Genomic DNA, 5,883 nt, shown 5'->3' with positions numbered 1-5,883 from the left:
AAGGGATGGAACTTGGAGGATGTGCGTGGATTATAGAGCAATCAACAAGATAACGGTAAAGTATCGCCATCATATTCCTCGTCTTGATGACATGTTGGATCAATTACATGGATCCAAAAAATTTTCTAAAATTGATCTAAAATATGGTTACCATCAGATTCGAATGAATCCTGGAGATGAATGGAAAACTGCTTTTAAGACTAAATATGGGCTTTATGAGTGGTTAGTTATGCCTTTTGGCTTGACTAATGCACCTAGCACTTTCATGAGATTAATGAATCATATCTTTAAGGATTTTCATGGAAAATTTATTGTGGTATACTTCGATGATATCTTGATCTTTTCTAACACTTTAGAAGAGCATGTAGAACACCTAAAACAAGTTTTTGAAGTTCTTAGAAAGCAACTCTTATTTGCTAATCTTAAAAAGTGTACTTTTTGTGTGGATCGTGTGATTTTCTTGGGTTTTGTGATTAGTTCTAAAGGAGTTCAGGTTGATGAAGAGAAAATTAAAGCAATAAAAGAATGGCCAAAACCTAAGAGTGTAACTGAAGTTAGGAATTTTTATGAACTTGCTAGTTTTTATAGGAGGTTTGTGAGAGACTTTAGCACCATTGTTTCTCCTTTAACTGAAGTTATTAAAAAGGATAAGATTTTTACATGGGGAAAAGAACAAGATGATGCTTTTAACTTGTTGAAAGAAAAGTTATGTTCTGCTCTATTGTTACAATTACCTGATTTTTCTAAATCTTTTGAAATTGAATGTGATACTTCTGGCAAAGGAATAGGTGCTGTTTTGATGCAAGATTCTAAACCTATTGCCTACTTTAGTGAGAAGTTGAGTGGAGCCACATTGAACTATTCCACTTATGACAAAGAGCTATATGCTTTGGTAAGGGCTTTAGCCACATGGCAACATTACTTGTGGCCAAGAGAGTTTGTCATTAAAACTGACCATGAATCCTTGAAATACTTGAAGAGTCAAGGTAAGCTTAGTAGAAGGCATGCTAAGTGGGTTGAATTCATTGAAACTTTTTCTTATGTAATTTCTTACAAACAAGAGAAAGATAATGTTGTTGCGGATGCACTTTCAAGAAGGTATGTCTTAGTTTCTACCCTGACTTCTAAATTGATGGGTTATGATCAAATCAAGGGACTTTATGCTAATGATGTTGATTTTGGCAAGATTTTTGCAGATTGTAAGTTGGGTCCTTTTGAGAGGTTTAACCTCCAAGATGGGTTTCTCTTTAAGGAAAATAAGTTGTGTATCCCTAATTGCTCTTTACGTGAAGTATTTGTAAGGGAAGCACATTGTGGAGGGCTTATGGGTCACTTTGGAGTCCCAAAGACGCTAGACATACTTGCTGAAAATTTCTTTTGGCCTGGAATGAGAAAAGATGTTGAAAGAATGTGTGCACAGTGTTTGGAATGTAAATAAGCTAAATCTAAAGTGTTACCACATGGTCTTTACACGCCACTACCTGTTCCTACTTTACCTTGGATTGATATTTCTATGAATTTTGTGTTAGGTTTGCCTAGAACAAGGTATGGTAAGGATAGTATATATGTTGTGGTACATAGGTTCTCCAAAATGGGTCGTTTTATTCCTTGTTTAAAGACTAATGATGCTTCACATGTTGCTGATCTTTTTGTAAAAGAAGTTGTCAAATTGCATGGTATACCTAGAACTATTGTTAGTGATAGGGATGCTAAGTTTTTGAGTCACTTTTGGCATGTATTTTGGGGGAAGTTAGGCACTAAATTGTTGTTTTCTACTTCTTGTCACCCACAAACTGATGGACAAACTGAAGTAGTTAATAGAACCTTAGGAAACATGTTAAGGGCTGTTTTGAAAGGTAAATTAACTTCTTGGGAGGCTCACTTACCTATGATTGAATTTGCTTACAATAGAACAATCCATTCTTCTACAGGTATATCTCCTTTTGAGGTTATTTATGGTTTTAATCCCTTCACTCCCCTTGATTTATTACCATTACCTACTAATGATATTGTTAATCTTGATGGTAGGATAAAGGCTGAGATGATGAAAAAAATTCATGAACAAACAAGGCTTGCAATTGAGAAAAAAAAAATGAGCAAACTACCTTGAGAAAGAATAAGGGTTGAAAACAAGTAATTTTTAAACCTGGAGATTTAGTTTGGGTTCACTTTAAAAAGGAGAGATTTCCCTCCAAAAAAAAGTCAAAGTTGCACCGTAGAGGAGATGGCCCATTTCAAGTCCTTGAAAGGATTGAAGACAATGCTTACAAGCTGGACCTACCTGGTGAGTTCCAAATAAGTGCTACATTCAATGTTGCTGACTTGTCTTTGTTTGATGTAGGATCGAATTCGGGGACGAATTCTTTTCAAGAAGAGGGGAATGATAGCATCAAGGACAAGGATAGAGTTTTGGAAGCTCCAAGGCCATTTACAAGATCTCAAGCTAAAGAGTTGCACTCTAAGGTTGCTGGACTTCAATGGCAAATAAGGAAGCTTTTAATTGTAGAGGAAGAGCTCAAGCCCAAAGTAGATGAATTATCCAAGTTATACAATTATTTGGTGATCCAAATTGAAGTCCAAGAGGAGGAAGATTGGGCCACCAAATCAGCCCTTGAAGTCCACCAAAGGGGCTCAAAATGAGCTTAAAAGAGGTCCAAAGGGGGTGTTTCAAAGGGAGCCCAATTGGAGTCCAAATCAATGGCCCAAACTAGTAGTTTTAAGGTCCAAATCTGCCCCAAAGGGATTTGGCCGCCCCCCACCTAATTGTAATGACTTTTCTTACTCCTTAGCAATCACCCTACCTAATTGTAATGACTTTTTATGCCTTAGCAACCACCCTACCTAATTTTAAGGACTTTTTGTGCCTTAGTACTCCTATAAATAAGGAGTTCTTCTCATTCATTGAGACACTTCATTATTGATTAAGTATATCATACTTTAAGAGTTCTTTTGAACCTTTGTTACTTGTGCTTTGAGATTTATCTTTCAACCTTTACTAGTTCATAGTTCAAGGTAGTAAGATTACTTCTCTATTGTGATATCTTTGATTCCTTTGTGGTATTCTTAGAAGGCAATTAATACTAGTTATTAATTGTTGTCTCAAGTTACTCGTAAAGCGGTCAAGATTTGAATCTATTATTTTGATTTGCTTTTAAGTAAAGGCGTTTGATTTCTTCAATAAATCAAGACGTTGTTGCTTTGATCTTGTCAAGGCTATAGAACTAGCATTCTTGGAAGTTCTTGGAATTCTTTCCTTGAATTTTCCCATATCCTTTATTTTCTGCCCTTTAGTTCTAGTTGTTCAATTCCTTATTGTTATTGCTTCCGCATTTACTTTTCAAATTCTTACTCTAGTTTGGATTCCCGACCTTATCGTTATCAAGCTCTAAGTAAAGATCACTTTGAAAGAAACATGTTAGAATTAGGGATGATTAAGATCACCTAAAAGGAACCAGTTCTAACTCAATATTTGGTTAGATAATTTGTGAATTTTGTAAATAATTAGAATAGGTTTTTCCCAATCCCCTCAAAGCTTATCCATTACAAACGAACCAGTTTCACCAAAAGGAGTCCCACGCGCCATAATTGCCTAGATTGTAGGAAAGACTCCAATGTCTTTTCAAACTAACTTTCCTAGTTTGATTAGACTTCTGAACTTCTAAAAATCTACTGTTACCCACTTAAAATCTCCCCTTTAAATTGATTTGGCTTTAACCATTTCCTCACTTCTAATTTTCCAGCCGCCAAACAATTCTCTCTATCCTCTCGCATCTCTTCTACACACACACCTACACATATCAATGGCAAACCCTTCTTTACCACCCAAAGAATCATCACCTACACCATCTATCACACATTCAATCACACATATCTCCAAGAAAGGAAGGTTCAAGATTCTTGCTCGTAAAGTAGTCGTTGGGGGAGAACAAATTAAGAAAATAAATGAGCAATTGAGAGAAAGTCAGGCAGAAGAACCCCAAAAATCTGAAGAATCATTTAATCTGCGATTGAGGGGGAAGAAATTGTTTCATCTGAAACAGAGCAGGTAACATCTGGTCCTAATATTATGTCTGAGATAATTTCTAGAGTTGCTGAGAATTTGGAGAACATATTTATTCTGGTTGGCACTATTGCTGGGGTAGAGACCACTGAATCGAGAAAAATTGGTGGTAAAAATAGAAAATAAAAAGAAAAAGAGAGTGAGTGTGCTCGAGGTGATGTGAGGGGAAAGGAAAAAGAAGTAGTAGTTGAATCTTCACCTACTCCTACTGGGTTGAATGAGGAAACATGGGCTATGGTGTTGTGGAATGAGGAACCTGTTGAGGAGGAAAAAAGTTGGAGAGAAGAAGGGGGTAGTGGGTCTGGTGATGCAAGTGCAGATGAGGGGCTGGTTAGGTTGAGGAAGAGTTTTCAAGAACCTGTTCCATCTGTGCAGGAACCACTCGAATACCTACTGAAACGAGTATCTGACAGCTACAATCCGAAAAAGAAGAAAAGTTCAGGAGATAAAATCCCTGGAACTGCTAGGGCAAACAAGAAGAGAAAAGTTGTCTCTTCTATCCCTGTAGAGACTCTTTCTACTAGAGGAAGAGCTACAAGGAGTCAGAAGAAGCAGAGTGAGGCTGAACTGGAAACAACCTTAGAAGAGAGTAAAAGAAAAGTTGATGCAAAGGGAAATAAAAAAGTGAGTGAGCTTGTTGAGGCAATTGAAATTGGGGAGATGGACCTGGTTCTTCATGATGAAAACAAGACAGGGGAGGTGGAGGTTGTGACTCCAAAGGCAAAGAAAAGAAAGACTTCCCAAAAAAAGTCTCATTCAAAGACTGTTGATGCAGAGCCTTCTACCTTGGCAAAAAGAATCAGGTATGCCAGAAAATCTAGGAAAGTGCAAGTAGTGGAGGAAGAGGAAAGTGAAGAAGAAGAGGAAACTGATAAAGAGCAGGACAAGATGGTGAAGTTTGGCAAAAGAACTATCTTAAAGGGTAGACTTGTCAGGGACTTGGAGGAGGAAGGAATGGTGATGTTGTTGGAGAAACTACAACTTCAGGGTTAGAAGGTCATGGTCCTTCAGATCGAAGGAAGACAAAGGGGGATGCTGAGAATGTGGAGTTCATGGCAAATTGTGAAATTAAGAATGACAGGGTCACCAGTATGGTAAAGGGGTGACTGTGAGCTTTGACGACAAGGAATTGGGAGAGATTCTGGGAGTACTTGCTGAAGGGTACAATGATTACAAAAAGCTGAAATGGCCAAGCCTAGAAAATATACCGACCTCCCTTGCAACAAAGTTATGTTGCCCAGGCAGGAAAGAAGGCACATTTTCACATTCATGGACCTGGTCCTTATGGAGTGTCTGGATAGCGGGAGGCAGATCAATTGGCCGGGGTTTATCATCCAGCTCCTTGATAGGGTTTTAACTGGCACCAAAACTCATGCCACACCCTATGGATTAATTCTCAATGTTGTGCGTGCTCACTTCAAGGTACCCATCAAGAAATGGGATGTTAGCAAAAGCAAAGATCACTTTGGGGCCAACATCTTGACTGTATGTGACTATAAAGTCCATACTGCTCCCAAAGAACCTGGTTCATCCAAGAAGGTGTCTGTGAATACCAAAGTGAGAGCCTTGGTGCAGGAGGGTGGGGCTAAGGATGCTGAGATTGAGAGGCTGACTGAAGTAGAAATTGAGAGGATGCTCTCAGGACTGAGCTTGCAAAGGAAAAAGAGAAGAATGAAGGGATTCTTCATGACATGTTGAAACTGCTTCCGGCCAGAAACCAAGAACCTGGTCCTTTCTAACCTTAAACCCTTCCTAACCTAGTTAGAAAATCAGTGACCCGAATGGGATGTTTCTTCTTCTTTTTTTTTGTTCTTTTTGCTCAT

This window comes from Nicotiana tomentosiformis, chromosome 10 (assembly GCF_000390325.3).
Source record: "Nicotiana tomentosiformis chromosome 10, ASM39032v3, whole genome shotgun sequence".
Lineage (NCBI taxonomy): Eukaryota > Viridiplantae > Streptophyta > Magnoliopsida > Solanales > Solanaceae > Nicotiana > Nicotiana tomentosiformis.
Note: the sequence above shows the minus strand (reverse complement) of the source record.